At 43.0% G+C, this 18,032-nt stretch overlaps 1 protein-coding gene across 7 annotated transcripts in view; it reads left to right on the top strand.

Moving 5' to 3' along the window:
* The first annotated feature begins 418 nt into the window (after nt 1–418).
* Nucleotides 419–18,032, top strand: part of LRRC8D (leucine rich repeat containing 8 VRAC subunit D) — a 119,340-nt gene continuing 101,726 nt past the window's right edge. The window contains exons 1-3 of one of the 7 annotated variants that reach the window (XM_030942959.1): nt 762–1,168; nt 1,536–2,697; nt 3,954–4,007. The gene's annotated coding sequence lies outside the window, so the exon portion shown is untranslated. Of the gene's footprint in view, nt 733–761; nt 1,169–1,535; nt 4,008–4,033; nt 5,237–8,094; nt 8,112–18,032 lie in introns of those variants that run through there. The other 6 variants (XM_030942960.1, XM_030942958.1, XM_010363687.2 and 3 more) reach the window with 6 other exon arrangements.

Here is an 18,032-nt window from a genome sequence, read left to right on the forward strand (position 1 = left end):
ACTTTGTAGTGTAATTCAACCCCCCCCCCCCAACCCCAGCGCCAAGTCTTAATAGCAGAGTTTTAGTCGACGGGACCGACTCCTTCGCCCAGGACGGGTGAAGGTTCCTGAGCTTGCCTCGCAGTTGATTGGCAGCCGCGCCTGCCCGGCACCGAACCCTGCCCAGGTGGGCGCTTGACAAAGCATTACGGCGATGGTGATGTAGGCTGCCGTTCTTCCCCTCCCAAGCACCTGCTTGGCATCGGGCAGTCGCTCGCTGCCAGTCTCCAACCCCGGGCCACCTCCCTCACCACACAGACCCGGTCCGGTCAGGCGCTGCAGGGCGACCGGAGAAAGTGCTCGCAATCACATGGAGGCCCGGGCCCGCCCCATTGGCTGCGGCCGGGCCAGTCGCGGCGCTCGCTGGCTGCGGTTGGTCCCAGAGCTGCAGCGCCTGCACTGGCCCGGAGTCCATGTTACGCTTTGTCTAATTCCCTTCGTTACAGAGTCATGTGCTGCTGCTCCCGTCGCCGCTGCTGCCGCTGCTGCCGCTGCCGCCGCCCGTGGTGCCCCGGCTCCTCCGCCGCGCTTCGAGGTGGCAACCGCGGGCGGGGTCGCGGGAGCAGGGTACAGGGCGCAGCGCGCCTTCGCCGCCCCGGCGCGTCCCGGTGCAGCCGCCGCCCGCCGCGGGTGATGCCGCCACCTCCGGCCTCAGCATAAGCCGTGGCTCGGCGGCCGAGCTGCCCCCCTAAGGTTGGTGCGCACCTCTCCCGGGAGGGGCCGGGGGCTGCGAGGGAAGGCGACGCGCAGGTGGAGCCGCGCCGAGCCGAAGCGCGCAACCCTGGCGCAGGCGCCGCGGCCCGAGCTGAGGTTGCGGCCGGGAACTCATTCGGGGACGTCCGAGGGTCGCGAGGAGGTGGTAGCGAGCGGAGTGGGCTCCCGTTTGCTGCCCCCAGGGCCTGGGAGATTGTTCCGCTTTCTGCAGTCTGAGCGTGGTCGCTTCGGCCCCGGGCTGCTAGCCCTGCGGGAGGGGAGTGCGACTGCCTGGCTTCTGGACCCCTCGCGCGTGTTCCCTTCTCTTGCCTCCCTCCGCCCAATCCGAAAGGCGGGGAGAGGTGGTTTCGGCTCCGCTGGTTCCTCCCGGAGGTGGGTGTTTGGTGTCTGGCCTTGCTGCCCCGGTGTCTATAAGGTGAGTCTTTTAACTTCTCCAGAATCGCCTCCCCTTCGCTTCCTTCCTGTGCCGGGTGGGCTGCGCTTGGAGCCCAGCGGGCGGGGGCAGGGAGGTGAAGGCCGGCGCCCCGCCCCCCGCGCCTGTGGGAGGGAGCTGGGGGCCCGCAGGTGCACCCAGCCGGCCGCGGGCCATCTCCGGGTTGGGTACCGGTATAATCCGCTTCTAGCTTGTTTGGAGGCGTGGGCTCTTGGGAGCGGGACTTCTGCTCGAATCCTGTCCAGGGGCTTGGAAAGGAGGAGAATTGGGGGTGGTTGCCAGGAGGACTAGCACCTCCGGTTACTAGAGGGTTTATAGGGGCCTTCTCCTTTCCGTCCCCCTTTACTAGGGAGTATCCTTTGCAGATAAATGAGATTTTTTGATTTCTTAAAAAGCCAGCTGCAGTGAAGAAGAACTGCTGCAGGTCGAGGGGAAGAGAGGTAGGTCCTTGCTGGAGAGGGAGACGTGGGCTCTGAGGTCCCAGGAGCACGCAGTTGGGGTGAGTGTGGCCGAAAGTGTAGAGGTAGGGTTGTGGGAAAGAAACAGCCGAGGTGAGAGGGAGGGCGCACTCAGGATGTAGTCGGAGAGATGGGGAATAGGTACCGGGGAGTCCTAGCGGAATGTGGGGCCCAGCTGGAGCCACTTGGGCTTATATTTGGCTCCTCTTTGCCTCGCAGATTTCCTGCTCTTGGATCTTGAAAAATACTTTTTGTTGGACAAAGAAAACTATGAGGACATATTTTGGAAGAGAGATAGGACTGAAGAGCTGACTTCTGGAAACTTTCCTTGGCAGCTTTGGTAGTAAAACTCCGTTCAGGCAGCGTTTATTGAGCACCTATTACGTGGTTTGTACTGGACTTTGGAAGAGTCTGGACAGGCAGGGAATTCCCGTTTGCAGTAATGGTGAGGGCTGTCTACCTTATAAACAACCAAGGGGCCCCTCCCAGTGCCAAGAATGAGAGTGATTCAGACCTTCCTCGCCAAAGCATCTGGGACCTCTGCTTCTTACCTGTGGGAAGAACCCTGCACCACATCCCGTAAATGGGGTGTTCAGGCAGCATTTATTTTTACAGTCCAAAAATAGTGACCAAACACCTACTGTCAGCTAGGTCAGAGTTGGGGTTCTTGCTTCACCTGTCTTGACACCAACTAACTAAATCCCTGTTAAGATCCAAGTGCAAGATGGGGAAGAATCTGAGATGAAAATTAGGTGGTTAAAACAGGGGTCACGAAAGTTAATTTGGGGTGTTTGATCTCTGTAGGTTACTTATGGAGCCCCCCATAAAATGATTAGGTAATCTATGGAGCCAGGGAAAAATTCCACAATCTTGAATTGGCACAGTTTATTTACATATTTGAACACTTTGTATTAGATTTGTCTCGTTTTTATTTAGGGTGTATGTGTGCGTGTTGATTAAAACCTAACAGATTAGAAGGTTGGAGAGGAAACTGTCCTTAGATGACCCAGCCTTCCATTACCATGTGGAGTAGCATATGATGCAACAGTTAAGGTATTGAGCCATATTCATATTGTTTTCTCCCTGCTGTGTTTTCCAGCATTTAAAAAACGTGGTAAAAACTTGGCCCCTTTTTTTCTCAAAATCGCTAAAGTTTAATGGAAAAAAAAGAGAAAAGAAAAAAACTAGGCCCCCTTTTCCCTTAATTTTTATATTATGCAGAGTTTTTAAAAAATAATTTTAGAAAATTCTGATGTGTTTGTCATGTCCAAATAGTTAAATTGTTTTGGTAGCTATAGTTTGGAAATTAGACTTGATTCCTTTCTCAGTACTGCAGACAAAATAGCTATTAAAGTCAAAAGTTTGTCAAAACTTTGTAATCATGATTATTATGTTGTTGAAGTGGTAGCTTGTAAAGGATTTCAGTTATTTTTAATTGCAGCTGGTGTTTGACATTCTAAGAAACACCAGTTAATATTTGTTGAGTGCCAGCAGGAAGCAGAGAACTGGAGTGGGTGCTGTGGGATCTTAACAAGGCAGGAGAGGATTCTCGTAGTAATCACAGAGAGCAGATAAGACAGGCACACATGAGGATGCCAGCAGAAGCAGATAGTTATAGTTGTCTAAGAATCCAGGGTGTGTGGAACCAGATGAAAGTGTATGAAGTATGTTGAGGGAGGAGTGGAAATCTGAATTGACTTTTGACAGTGGTCAGGGAGGTGGAACAGAATATATGACTAATAAAGGAGGGTAGAGGGAACCTAGTTAGTGAAAAACTTAACCACAAGTCAGTGGTGTTAATCATTTGCCTCAAGACCAGTGGCTCTCAGAAGTAGGCAGTTTTGCTTCTCAGCAGACCTTGAGGAATGTTGGAGACATTTATGGTTATCATAGCTAGGCGGCAGGTGCTGCTGTCATCTAGTGGCTAGAGGACAGGGATGCTACATAAGCATCCTACTGTGCACAGGACATCAACCCCCTTCCTCCTAAACAAAGAATGATCCTGTCCAAAATGGCGATAGTGCCTGCCCTTAGATCTCAGAATAGGTCTTGAAGGGAGGTGGTTCTTGACATGGGAGGAATAATAACATTGAGCTTAGGGAGCTGATGTGGGAGACTTCTGTGATCAGGTCTGGTGTGAGTAGGGTCTGGGCAATTCCTTATTGAAAGAAAGGGGCAGTTTGGAGGGAGATCATAGCAGATGAACACAGTATGATAGTGGAGTAAGTTGAGAATCATAGAATCAGAATTGGCATTTTAGAGGGGCCCTGTCCAATTTATTGATTTTAATAAATTCTTTCCCTTTCTAGGTAACCTTTGTTTAAATAACCCCAGGAACTGTGGACTTCTTCTCCTGAAGACAGGTTATTACACCTTTGGACTGTTTGTTGTATTATTACTTGAGCTGAAGGCTGTCTCCTTGAATTTTTTTTTCCAATGATTTTATTCTTTTGGAGCTGCCTACTCTCTTTGAATGCACCAAGAGAATATGATGTCCCCTTACCCCCAGTTGGTTTTCCTAATGCAAGCTAGTCCCAATTCTTTTTACAGTCATTTATTGGAATGTGGTTTCTCGGTATCTGCTCAGTTTATCAGCATCTCACATGGAGAATCAGGAATTGAATATGTAATTGAGATGTGATCTGGCCAACAGAGAGTACAGTACGACGGCTGTCTGCTGAGACCTAGGCGTAAATGTCTACTTACTGCACCTTAAGCTTACAACTGCCTTTGATTTTCTTAGGCAGTGCTGAGCACCAACTTCTTTATTAGATAATCATGTTTTGGATAGTCAAAACCCCCAGATATTTGCTCTGTGAGCTGTTGCATCCTGTATTTCTTCAGCAGATTTTTTTTGGAGAAGTTTTTGTTGTTGTTCCTTCTCAATGTTATCCTATTTATTTTGATCCAATCTTCTAGCCTTTGACATTTTTGAATTTATGTCTTCTAATTATATCAGAAAGGAATGGAGGATGACTTTGTTGAAAATGGTAGTCAGTTAGTACTATGTAAAACTCAGTAGTTTGGGGGCACTGTTGGTCTTGTGTGAGAGCTGGGATCACTGAGTGATGGAGGTGAGTTCTAGGGCTAATTAGCCCTTATTTTGGGGGCTTTTGAGAAATAAATGCCAGGCCACATGGCATTTAGCTCTTGAAATGTTTGCACCTGTGGTACCATTTTGAAATTGTTCGAGTCTGTTGCAAGCTTCTGAAATCTGAATTCCTTCCTCTGGGTCTTTGTAGTTCTGTTTATGTATCTGGAAGAGAGTTTCTAATGTTTTGTGCAAATCTGAAGCTTGCGGGGTTAGAGTTGCTTTTGAAAATTGTGAGAAGGTAGGATAACTGGCAAAAATCAACTATGGACTTGGTTCCCACTCAGGCTAAGCTTTGTTTTCTTTTTTGCTAATACGCCTCAAATGTTTAGTGATAGACTTATATTTAGGGAAGGAGAGAGGATTGAGGTTTAGAAACAAACCTTTTTCTCAGAGCTTGGCTTTAACTTGTCATTGATGTAAGTTCATACTTGATCTTACAGTCTTCACTGCAAAGACATTAGGAAATTACCATTCCCAGATGTCTTCTGAAGCTGGCAGGTAAGAAATCCCGGGTAACTTAGTGCCAAGTTCTCCAAATACTCTAGCTCTATCCAATGAACTAGATTTAATAAATTACTTGATTTGGGTGGTAGCTATTTCACAGTGTTGAAGGAGAGCTAGAGGAAGATTTCAAATCTCATGGTCAATGTGTGTGACCTCTTTGTGATGAACATCCATTGTGCCCCAATCCTCTGTTAGTGTGTTGGCTGTCCAGATGGTGCAGTCTACTTGGTTTCCCTTCTCTACCAGTCCAAATGGGAAACCTCTTTATCTCCTCTGGAGATGAAGGATAATCCAATGAAAAGAAGAGATGGCTTCTGAATATTTGAGGTTTTTTTGAGGGGAAAAGTATTGCTGTCCTTTTATATTTTCGAAGGCTGTGTCGAAGTTGAAGTCTTAGAATTAAGGATGCAGTTGTGTCATTTTGAATAGAAAGACTATTATAGCTGGAAGGGATTAACCCTTAAATTTTATAGTTGAGCATATCCAGGCACAGGGAGGTTATGTGATTAGCTTAAGTTTACACATATAGTGACAGAGTAGGCATTAGAATCTGTCTGCCTTAAAGACCAACAATAAAGGCTAAGGATCAGGATTTCTTCTCTGCTTAGAGGTGTGTAAACAGTGGGGTCCCTTGGGTGTTATTTATATAATTGATCTAAAAGAAGGAGCACACAGTGGACTTTCTAAGTTTGCAGATGACAGCTTTTCTGGATTATGAAATGTCTAACCACTGGGGATTTGCTCCAGGGAAATCACACTAGGATGTATTAGTCATCAGAAGATTTGCAGGTGAGTTTCTTGTTGGCTAATAGGTGGTTGGGTATTAAGGGGAAATTATAGAATTTTCATAGAATGGTGTTTTGTTGGATAAACTCAGGGAAGGGCTTTGAAAATACCTTCATGTTGTTGTCCTGACTTGCTGTTGCAGAAAAACAAAAACCATGAAATGCTAGGCTTCATCAAAAAGATTTTGGGGCTGGGCATGGTGGCTCACTCCTGTAATCCCAGCAGTTTGGGAGGCTGAGGTGGGCAGATCACCTAAGGTCAGGAATTTGTGACCAGCCTGGCCAACATGGTGAAACCCCGTCTCTACTAAAAATTAAAAAATTAACCAGATGTGGTGGTGGTGCCTGTAGTCCCAGCTACTCTGGAGGTTGAGGCAGGAGAATCACTTGAACTCAGTGGGCGGAGTTTGCAGTGAGCTGAAATCATGCCATTGCACTCCAGCCTGGGCGACAGAGTGAGACTCTGTCTCAAAAAATAAAAAAAAAAGGTTTTGGAAAAAAAAAACCCAAATCGGAAAATACAGTCTTAATTGAGTTTTCACACTGTGTTTTTTCCCCCAAAGTCTTGGGCACATAACCTTCAGAAAGACACTCGAGCTGGAATGACCATTGTAATGATACCTGGAATATTTGGACATTGCTGTTAGAATGTAAGCTTCATGAGGATGGGGTCCTTGCTCATCTGTTTCTCTGATAGAAATATTAGGATTTCTAGCACCTGGAAAGAGTCATCTGAGAGGAGATGGCACGGAGACCTGTGAAGCCACAAGGATAGGGCCATAGGCAGCCTTGGTAGGTCACTTTATTCTAATAAGTCCGAGTGTGCTATTTTAGTTGCCTCCTTGTCTTCATGCTCCAGCACTCTGTCAGTGTGGTGAGGGTAGGGATTTATCTCTCTTGTTCTCTAGTGATTTTCTAGTGCCTTGCACATGGCAGACCCTCTATTAGTATTTGTCACCCAGAGGAATGAATGAAGAGTTATACCTTAAAGCTTTACAAGATATAAATTCAGGATGAATGCCAAGAAATATGGTTTTTCTCAACCCTGGCTGGCATCAGAATCAGTCTGGGGAGTATTTTTTAAATACATATGTTCAGACCCTTCCCCATGCCTATTGAATCAGAATCTCTGGATATGGAGTTTAGTTTTGAAAAGAGCCCACCCTGCCTCCAAGTAATTCTCATGTGCAGCTCGGCTCAGAACCACCGTCTTAGTAGTTGTGCACGAAGGCTGGGTGCTGACTGAAGACACCTTCAAATGGGTTTGAAACATTTGTGGCCAGCGAGCCCATCATTGGTTATTAAGACAAAAGAGAAGCTTTAAGGATATGTCAGTCTTCTTGGAAGGTGTAGTGACCCCAACAGCACATAGTCCGCCATGGCCCCTTGGTTCCTCTATGAGATAGTGCACCCTGGGCTGGATGGGTGATGGGACCAACTCCCAGTTCATCCTTGAGCAGTCATTTCCAGAGTGGGTCCCTGATGACAGTTTCACCAGCCCATGAAAAAATGAGAAAAGACAATGCAACAAGCTTTTCTGTTTCAACTTTAGTGCTAAGTTTATTCAATTACAAGAGTCTATTTTTTTGTTTTGTTTTGTTTAATCTTGGGTTGTCCTTCCTACTGGAGGGCTGGCTTGTTTTTTCATGTTATGAAAGACTGGTGATGGTTTTTTGGTGTCATTTCTAGGTCCAGTTTTAAGTTGGCAATTTTATGATAGTCTTTCTTTTGACATTTTACTGGGCCATGAAATCAAAAGTCTGGGAACTACCACTCCTCTGAGGTTTTCAAGAGGTCTGTATCTACCCCTTGACACCTGCTATTGGGGAACGCTCATAAATACGGTGTTAGGTTCCATTACAAGCATTTTTTTTTTGAACATTTTTTTCTTTCCTGTTATGCTTGCCGGTAATAGTTAGGAATAATGCCAGAGAAAGCTTCACTTCCCCAGCAACGCATAAATCCCATTGCTACATCTTAGCATCAACAGATAGCCAGCACTGCAACGAGTTCTACAGAACAAGGAGAAGAAAGGATGTACAAGAAGACACCTTTTTCTTTGATGGTCATTGGCCGCCAGAAAGGTGTGTCTCAAAATCTCTTGCGCTGTAGAGACAGGACAGAACTCTTCAGACCGGGTATAAAATGCCATCAGTCAAAATTCTCTTCACTGATTGCTTACAATCAAATTTTAAGAAATATTAGAAAATTAAAATTTTTGGAAAAATGGTCCCCCTGATGCTTGCAGTGGCACTCTATTGAACAGGCTTTTAAAATCAGTGTATTCTCAGATATGGCTACTTTTTTGTTTTAATATTTAACTTATCTGGTTAAGATGTACTTGGACAATGTATAGAACACTTAAAGTTATTAATAATAACAGGCACTTATTGGTTGTCCAAACCTATGCCCTGGAATTTACATGCATTCTCATATATCCTCAAAACAATTCTGAGTGAAAGGTAGACTTATTCCCACTGTACAAATGAGGTCATAAGGCTGGAGAGGTTATGTAATTTACAACAACGTCACATAGAAGTGGCAGAGATGGAATTTGAAACCAGACTCATTTTATACTAGACTTTTATATTTTAAACCAGACCTTTAAATATTTTGTAATATATACCTATTCTCTTTTTTTTTTTTTGAGATGGAGTCTCACTCTGTTGCCCAGGCTAGAGTGCAGTGGCGCAATCTCAGCTCACTGCGAGCTCCGCCTGCCAGGTTCACGCCATTCTCCTGCCTCAACCTCCCAAGTAACTGGGACTACAGGCGCCCGCCACCACACCCAGCTAATTGGTTTTTTTTTTGTATTTTTAGTAGAGATGGGGTTCCACCGTTAGGCAGGATGGTCTCGATCTCCTGACCTCATGATCCATCCGCCTCGGCCTTCCAAAGTGCTGGGATTACAGGCGTGAGCCACTGCACCTGGCCTCAGTATATACCTATTCTCTTATCTACTGTTCCCTTTCTCATTTCTGCACATTTCTTTGTATTTATTTTATAACATCTATGATACCTAGTAATATTTCTGTTACAAGAAAAAGAGAATCAGGTTTTGAGGTGTAAAGGTACCAGATAACTCCCTCTGGTTCGTGCTGCATGTTTGAAGAGTGGAGCTGTAGTGGCATTCCCAGCATTTAGGCTTCCAGGCCAATGCTTTTGTCATCCCAAGTTGGTCTTAGAAGTATCAGCCTATTGATAAAACTACTTGACTGAAATTTTATCCTGGAATTGAGAGGGTAACTTTAAATCACTTAATTGTTCTGGTGTTTTCTCTAGCCCTGTTCTCTTTTGTCACCCATATTGATGATAGAATGCCGCTTGTAAAGTACATCTTAAGCACCCTCTTCCTAGTTAAATCTCACCCACAATAACTACTGTGCATAAACATATCATGTAAAGATATACCTAATATTTGCTAAGGTGTTATGTCTTAGCTGAAAAAACTGCTATAACAAATGTTTGCTGAATAAATGCCGTAAATATATTCAATAAAAAAACTATATCCTCAAAGTAAATGAATGAATAAATAAATATCCATATATCTACATCATATTCATAGGCTGTTTCATTCGTACCTTTATTTTTTAAATACAATAAAATTATGCTTCATTATACTCAAGTATAATCTCTTTACTGGAGCGAATTTATTCTGTTCAAGTTTTACTTTAACAATTGTATTATTTATCTTAACATTTAGCCAGTAATAAAGTACAAAGTGGGAAGTGGGCTGCAGTTTTATATATCTTGCACAAAACACCCCCTTTCTACGAACACGCACTCAGAGAGAGGAGAGATGCACTTGTTCTTCAACTTAGCTCTCTTAAGATATTTTTCTATTCCAAAATAGTTTATCTTTCACCTGTTCTAAATTATTTTCATTATAACTTATTTATACCTGCTAAGTTCTGTACCAAGCAGAAGTTAGATCTGTAATTTCTGTGCTAATCAGAGTTGGATACTAGCAGTAGCCTGGGGGTCTTGAGCAAATAGTATGCCTCAGAGATGATTTATGGCAGCAGGCACTCGCCCTCCAGGTGGGGTCATCAGGAGTGGGAGGCCCATCAGAAGTGCATTGTTGCCGCGTGTGGGCTGGTGTTGCCAGATTTTTTGATTTTTCACTGTAAGCCAGAAATCTGGATTATTGTGTGAAATCTGATTTTAAAGGTTGGCTAATTCAACATTTTAGAACTTCCTATAAACCAAACAAAATAGCTTTGTGAGCTGGAAACAGCCTCTTTAGGCCCTTAGAGATAGCCCTTTCGTGGCCAGATAAATGGAAGCATAGGGTTTGAATAAAAAGCACAATACAGGTTTTTTTTTTGTTTGTTTGTTTGTTTTTTTTTTTTTTTTTTTGTTTTTTGAGATGGAGTCTCACTCTGTAGCCCAGGCTGGAGTGCAGTGCTGTGATCTTGGCTCACTACAACCTCTGCCTCTCGGGTTCAAGTGATTCTCCTACCTCGACCTCCTGAGTAGCTGGGATTACAGGTGTGCACCACCACACCCAGCTAATTTTTGTATTTTTAGGAGAGAGGGGGTTTCGCCGTGTTGGCCAGGCTGGTCTTGAACTCCTGACCTCGTGTGATCTGCCTGCCTCAGCCTCCCAAAGTGCTGGGATTACAGGCATGAGTCACCACACCTGGCCCACAATACACTTTTAAACATTAATTTAAATGGACATAAAGCGAAACTTGATTTCATCCTTTTCTCCCCCAACCCCAAACACAAAGCAGAGCAAAGCAAACCCCAAGCCTCGTACTTTTAGTAAAAATTTCTGACCTTTAAATGTGGCGTATTACATCTGGGGTGATTGCATTTGAACAGTTTTTCTGGCCTGAGGAAGAGTAGGTTTAGGGAGAAATAGGTAGATTATGCATATAAAGGGGGAGAGGACAGGTGGGAACATACAGAGAGAGAAGGAAGGGTAGAGTAAAGAGATCATCTACCCCAGGAGATACGGGAAGATTTGTTCATATATTAAAATTGATTTGGGGTAAATGGGGAAGAAAGAGAAAGAAAGAAACAATGTCAATATTTAGAAATAGTGCAGAATCTATATTGGCAAGGGGCAAAGATTGCTATTATTTTGCAATTCCTAGTGTATCATGTTGATGTATACTGTGGCTTCTCCAAAAGGGGAATTAGAATGAAAAGGAAGGGAAAGAGTTTATGTCAGAAAGAAGACTAGGGAGTGAGATAAAGAAGAGGGGTCCAGAGAACAGCTGATAGCAAAAAGTAAACCAAGAAAGCTGGAAAATGTTTGCATTGTGGAAAGATGGCTATGTTAGAGTACAAAGCATCACTTTTTTCCCCCACCCCAACTATGACTTTGAGGGGGTATGCACAGCAGTCCCTAGGAAAAAGATGGTTTGGAACACCAGCTTGTTTTGCTTTTGAAGGGCCAGCCTCCAGGGTCCCTTTGTGTGAAGCAGTGTCAGCGGGGCTGCGTCTGCCCTGTCAGGGCACACTGCTGGGAGGACATTGTCCACTGGGTTTTAGCCCCTCTCTACCATCTGGGTATCCTGGTGCAGGACAGGACCTCAGACCTTTACTGTGACCCCAATAGTGCTCCTGTCTTTAGTTTTATTTGCTTTTCTGGGGGAAAATCCAACATCGTTTGTGTAATTTGTTGTACATACAGCCTCTTGGAAAGAGAAGAGAGTAATATTTGAATAGATTTCTGCTACTAGCAGAATCCTAGTCTGAGAGGATTTTTAAAAGCATTTTGCTCTTAATCATCCCAAGTATATAGTACTTTGTTCCTGGAATTTCAGCATTTTCTGGTGGTTGGTGGTGGGGGGACATCTTTTGATCCATCTGCAGGTTTTATTCCAGTCCTAGGACTGTCATCCCTGTATGATCTGAGCTGTGTCTTTCTAGACTGGTATAACTTTAAATTTCTGATAGTTTGGTTGCTTTTTAGAATAAATGCATTTTAAAATGTCCTCTTCTATTTGTTACTTTAATGCAGTAAGGATCTTTATGGATTTTTTCCCCCTTATGGAAACCATTTGTAATACTGAGAGAATGGGTTTAGGTTTTCTTGCACTGTTGTTGGGAAAAAGAAAAATTCTTCAGATTCCACTGCTCGGCCTTCTAGGGACTCTACTCTATAGATGGAAATCCTGGAAGATCCTATCAGGAAGTGAAACTTGTAAATAATCTTTGTGCTTGTTTGGGGCATTATGCATTAACAAGTTGTATAAGAAGTCTTCTTTAACCTTTTTATAAAATACACTTAAAAAAGAATCCAGTCCTAGTGACTAATCTGGAAATAAGACTGGGAAACACTTCACCATGTGCCAGGCACTGTTTGCAGCACTTTACATATATTAGCTCATTTGCTTCTGACAACAGCCCCGTTTTGTAGCAGAGGAAACCAAGGCTGGGTTCTCTAGTCTGGCTACTACTCCCAATCACCGTGAGCAGCCAAGGTCATTACAGGAAGTAGCAGAACTGTGATATGAACCCAAGCTGCCGTGGCTTCAGGATCTGTGCTTTTTAGGACTGCTTCGTTGCCCCTTGAACTCCCTTACAACAATGACGAACACAAATTTGCTTTAGAAACGTCTTTTGCCTTCCACATTACCTCAGTCTTAAAGTCAGCATCAGAGTTTGGTTGAAAAAAGAAAGAAAATTATATTCCTTCCCTGATCCTGCCTCCCCAAACCAAATGAACAAATGAAATCATGGAGACAGTCTCCATCTAGGAACAGAAACCTGACTAAAGGATCTTCCTGGAACACCATACTAAAATGCTGGACTGATCATTACAAAGGCTGTAGTTGGAGCCTTGTTGCTGTGACAACCCGCATCCTTGGCACCAGAATTGTTTTTAACAGCACAAAACCCATCTTGTTTTACCTTTACCTTTACAACTGGTGGATTTGGTGAGCCTCTAAGAGCACTTTTTAAATTGCTTTTTCCAACCTATATAGAGGCAGTGGGAAGGACCTAGGATTTGGAGCTTAAAAGACTTGAGTTCTAGTCCCAGCACTCTCTTCTGTGGACTTGTGTGACCTTGGGTTTCATCTCCTGTAAATGGGGGAGGGGACAATCCAATAGGATTGGTTTGGTGAGGATAAGAGGCTATTATATATGACAGTATTTTATTCACAACAATAGCCATGTGTGTCTCGCAGTGAGCTGACCAGCAAGTCCTTTGTGAGTCTTGGAATGCATTTTCCACGGGTGGGTGGTGAGGTAGGTGGTTGGGGAAGGTTTGTGTTGATCTGAACCCCTTTTCTTTCCTGTTCTCTCCTTACCTGTATTCTAGTGTGAATGATATGTGGGTGTCAACTCAGTTTTTGGCCCAAATTCCTTTTCCTTGGTTTTCCCCCCTCCTACTTTGGGCTCTCTTCCAGTTTGCCTACAAAGTGCTATTTGTTGTAAGGGTGAAACAGGCAATTCTCTGGGCAGCGACACTGTGGCTGCAGGCAGTTACTGTAGTTCAAAGCAAGCAGCCAAGCTAGAGTAGGAGGGACACTGACAGGGCTTGTTCATTAGAATTTTGAACATTAATTTTTGAAGGAAAGAAAAGAGAGTACAAATAGAATAGGAATAGAAATATGAAATTTTCTTTATAACAGAACAAAATTGGGTCAGGAGAAAGGACTTTAAGAAATCACTTAACATTTATCATTGCTTTGAAAGCAAATGCTTTTTCTGAGTAAAAGCAAATGCTTTTTGAGCATTTACGTTGTCTGCAATGCACTCTAGTGGGATGGGAAACAAAAGTTAACACTAAATATTAACAACAGCTATCATGTTAGTGCATTTCAGGTGGTCCACAGTGGGCCACTTTTCATGTTTTATATCAGCCATGAAGGTTGGTGTCATTGGTGTTCCATTTCAAAGATTACAAAACTGAGGCTCAGTGTGTTTAAATAACCCACTCAAGATTACAGTGCTAGTAACTAGCAGGGAGAGCTAAACTTTGACCTAGGTCTCTTTCTCATCCACAGTATGAAAGATGAGTAAGATATGCCCCTGCTTTGAAGAGAAGACCTGCATGTAAACAGTTTAGTGTAATTCAGCACAGTTTACAGTATATGTTGTAATTCTTGTGAGAGCTAAATTTTTTGGACATTTGCTCAGAAGAAGAGACTGAAAGATCAGGGTGGTCTCACAAGGAAAAAATACCTTGAGTAGGGCCTTGAAGGATGACAAAGATGGTGACAGGTAGAGAATTGATGGGAGAACTGAGGGAACATTGGAGCAGCAAAGCATGGAGATGTAGAAGTACAGAATGTGTTTGGGGAATGCTGCTGGGATGGACTGAGGGATGGAGGAGGAAAGCAGCTGGATACGTAGTTTGGGACAGATTACAGAGGGGCCTAGAGTGTCCTGCTGAGGAATTTAGACTTCACTTGGTTGCCTTTGAATAAAGGTTATTCCATTGAAGGTTCTTGAGAAGGGAAATAATTTTGCCTTGATCTCTGCCTTCAGCAATTCTGGTGGTAGCATGGAGGAAGAAGTAGAGTGTCTGCAGCGGGCTTTCGCCAACTAGACTGCATCTAAGAATCACTTGGGAGTTTCTTAAATGTGCAGATTCCAGGAGCACCCCTCCACCTCTGTGATTTCAATGGTTCACATCTGGGGAGGGGCCTGGGAAAGTGTGTTTTGAAGGCCCTGCAGGTGGTTCTGTGGGCAGCCTGGTGAGGGAAGGGTTCTAGAGGGCATTGGGGCATTCTAGAGAAAGGTCTAAGCTGAAGCTAATTTTGAGTTTGTCATTGTATGGATGATTTTTTAAACCATGGGAGGGGGCCAGTCATCAAACTTTGTGGAAGATCTGTCTGTGTAGGTTCTACGGTTTGCTTTTTGTCCTGTGTAAGTATTAATCAGTGATCTCTCAGAGCATTGTCATTTGACTGAAGTTTTTCACATATATTTCCTATTCAAATCTACAGTGTGGGATGACTCTAATCCTTATGCCTCTGTGCTAGATTTCTCTGTTTTTGTTGCTGTTTCTTTTAGAAGGCAGAGGAATATATGGGATTTTATTGTGGGCTTTACCTGTCTTCAATGACAATTTCTTGAAGAGCATGAGCTCTGGAGTCTACTGCCTAGGTTTTTACTCTGCCTTTCCAGCCATAGGAACATGGGAAAGTTATTTAACTTTCTATAAAATGAAGATATAGCAATATTTTCCTCCTAGGGTTAGTTGTAAGGATAGTTTATATAAAATGCTTAGAACAGTTCCTGGCACATAGTTAACACTCAGGTGTTAGCTGCTGTTGCTGTTACTATTGTCATTAATTCTGCAGATACCCAAAGGTATTCCTTGCCTGCATTGCTCATATATTGAGGGCTTCACCTTAAAAAATAACTGTACAAATTATGATTGAGAGTAGTAAGGGTGATATATTAGAAAGTTTTAATTATTTAGTGACCCTCTTTCCTTTCAGAGCCTTTTATTTTCTAGAAACATATGCTTTCTTCCCATAAACAAGCCTGCTAGGATATACTTAGAACCCATATCTGGGCAAGAACCTCTTCCTGCACGTTGGCTACAGAGCTAATAGTGCTCAGTTCTTCAGTCTCAGGAGCTGCATGCATGCAATGATGTTCACTTTTACATTTCCTAGGGCCCAGCCTGAATATAGGTCATTTTGTTTTTTTCAAATGTTTCAGATCTCTCTTACTCTCATTTGTTTGTTCTAAATCAACCGCTAACATTTAAAATACATTTTTGCTGGGAGGACAGATAGTTCTACCAAGGGATAAGCTATTTCTCAACATTAAAGAAATTAGAAATTATAATTTATGCTTAAAAAAATAATGTTAGTTCAAGTTTTAGCTTGCTTCTCTCTCCCTTCTGTGCTGTTCTTTGTCTTGCCATGTGTTTGCAAACCATTCTCATGACCTTCTGCCTGTGCAGCATATTTGTAGTGGGGCCAGATTATACATACGCCACTGACTTTTTCATCTGACCTCCTAAACTCAGCCTTTGAGCCCCTGCTTTTCTTTGGGTTTTCCTAGCGAAGTCTTGTTGAAAGGAATATTATTTCCCATGGAACTTTACTGATAGTGTATGGAATAATAGGATCATGCTCTGTGAAGTTCAGACCTGAAGTCTTAACATTTTAAACATGTATCTATTTGCTATTGCTTACTTAGTTCAGTCTTGGCATTTTAGGTCTAGAGGTGGTTACTACCCGTTGGACATCCATAGCCACTCCCTGCAAATTAAAGGGGACACAAAAATGAAACTGAACTCATGTTTTTCTTTACCTCTCTGCTAATTTAACTAAGTCAATTGGCTTGCCCTCATTTGCCCTCTTCAGACCTCCCAAATTAATGTTATGTGCAAATTTGATTAAAACAGCGTGAGTAATTTCTAAGTTACTTTTGAATACGGATTGAATTCCACTCCTTGTGGCTCTTTTCTTCATCATACTGGTAGATGTAGCCAGTGTTTTTCTTTCTAGCCTGCTTAACTTGTGTGGTTCTTGGAACAACATAAGTTTTAGTTGATTTAGGATCCTGATTTTACAGGACACTGTATCAACTGCTTTACCAAGATCAAAGTACATGGGTTCACTGCATTCCTTACAGTTGCTAATTCAGTTGTGCTGTAGCCAGGCAATCCTGGAGCCTTGAAATCCAGGATTCTGGTCAAGGTGAGGAAGCAGCCCTTCCTCTTGGCTTTTTCATTCTGCAAATATCTTTCCTTTCTTCTTAATATTTATTTATTCAGCAATGTGGCCCAGGTTCTGCATCCCTGAATTCCTAAAGCTTTCAGCCTGGTGCCCCTATGACCAGTGGTTACATTCTTGCTACAAACTGGAAAGTCTCTGAGCCCCTCACCCCACTCCTCCCCACTTCTTTTCTTCTGCTGTATTTATGGCACTGTACCTCATGGACTTTCACACTAGGGAAAGCAAACTCAATCCAATTGGGTCTTCTGGGTAAGAAAATGTGTTGGTTAAAAGTAGATTCTGGTCAGCCAGGCTACTGAAGGTTTAGTATTTACTGGCAGTGTGACTTTGGGCAAATTACTTAACATCTCCATGTCTGTTTTCTCATCTGTAATATGGAGGTAATGATAACTCCTACCTCATAGAGTTGTTGTCAGGAATAATTGAGTTAATACATGTAAAGTGCTTGGCATTTATTAAACTACGATTAGTTAAAAGTTCATGAACAAGCTATTAAAAGTTCATAAGAAAGTGTCTGGAGTTTTCAGGTACTCCGTTTCTCTTTCGTGCTATTTGCCTTGGCTATTCCACTACAGGCAAAGGAAAGGAGATGAAATTTAAAGTGTCTAATTTTGTAACCTTAAATTATTCAGGAATTGTTTTTCTTCGTGTAGACTCCACTATAATGTATAATGGAGAATTGTATTCAAGATATGATGTCTGTGACTTACTCCTTATGAACTCTGAAAGTCATTTTTAAGAGCACTTCTTAATAATGAACATTATGTTTATTTGACTTTCTAGGATGCAACCCTTTTACATTGTTGGGCTTTTTAATATGTTATTTAAAAAACAAGATTGCCCAGACCAGGCGTGGTGGCTCACACCTGTAATCCCAGCACTTTGGGAGACCGAGATGGGTGGATCATTTGAGTCCAGGAGTTTGACACCAGCCTGGGCAACATGGTGAAACCCTGTCCCTTAAAAAAAAAAAAAAAAGAGAGAGAGAGAGAAAGAAAGAAAAAGAAAAATTAGCTGGATATGGCGAGCCCCTGTAGTCCCAGCTACTGGGAGGCTAAGGTGGGAGGATTGGTTGAGCCCTGGAAAACAAGGCTGCAGTGAGCTGAGACTGTGCCACTGCACTCCAGCCCGGGCAACAGAGTGAGACTCTGTCTCAAAAATAAAAATAAGATAAATAAAATTGCCCAAAGAGAATTAAAACAATGTTTCAAATAAGGAAACAGATGCTACCACAGAAGATTAACAGACAAAACATGCTTTCCAAAGAAGAATGAATTATAGGACAGTATTTCGTCTACATAATACACATCAAAATCAACAGTCATTAAATAACCCAAGGCC

This window comes from Rhinopithecus roxellana, chromosome 12, assembly GCF_007565055.1.
Source record: "Rhinopithecus roxellana isolate Shanxi Qingling chromosome 12, ASM756505v1, whole genome shotgun sequence".
Lineage (NCBI taxonomy): Eukaryota > Metazoa > Chordata > Mammalia > Primates > Cercopithecidae > Rhinopithecus > Rhinopithecus roxellana.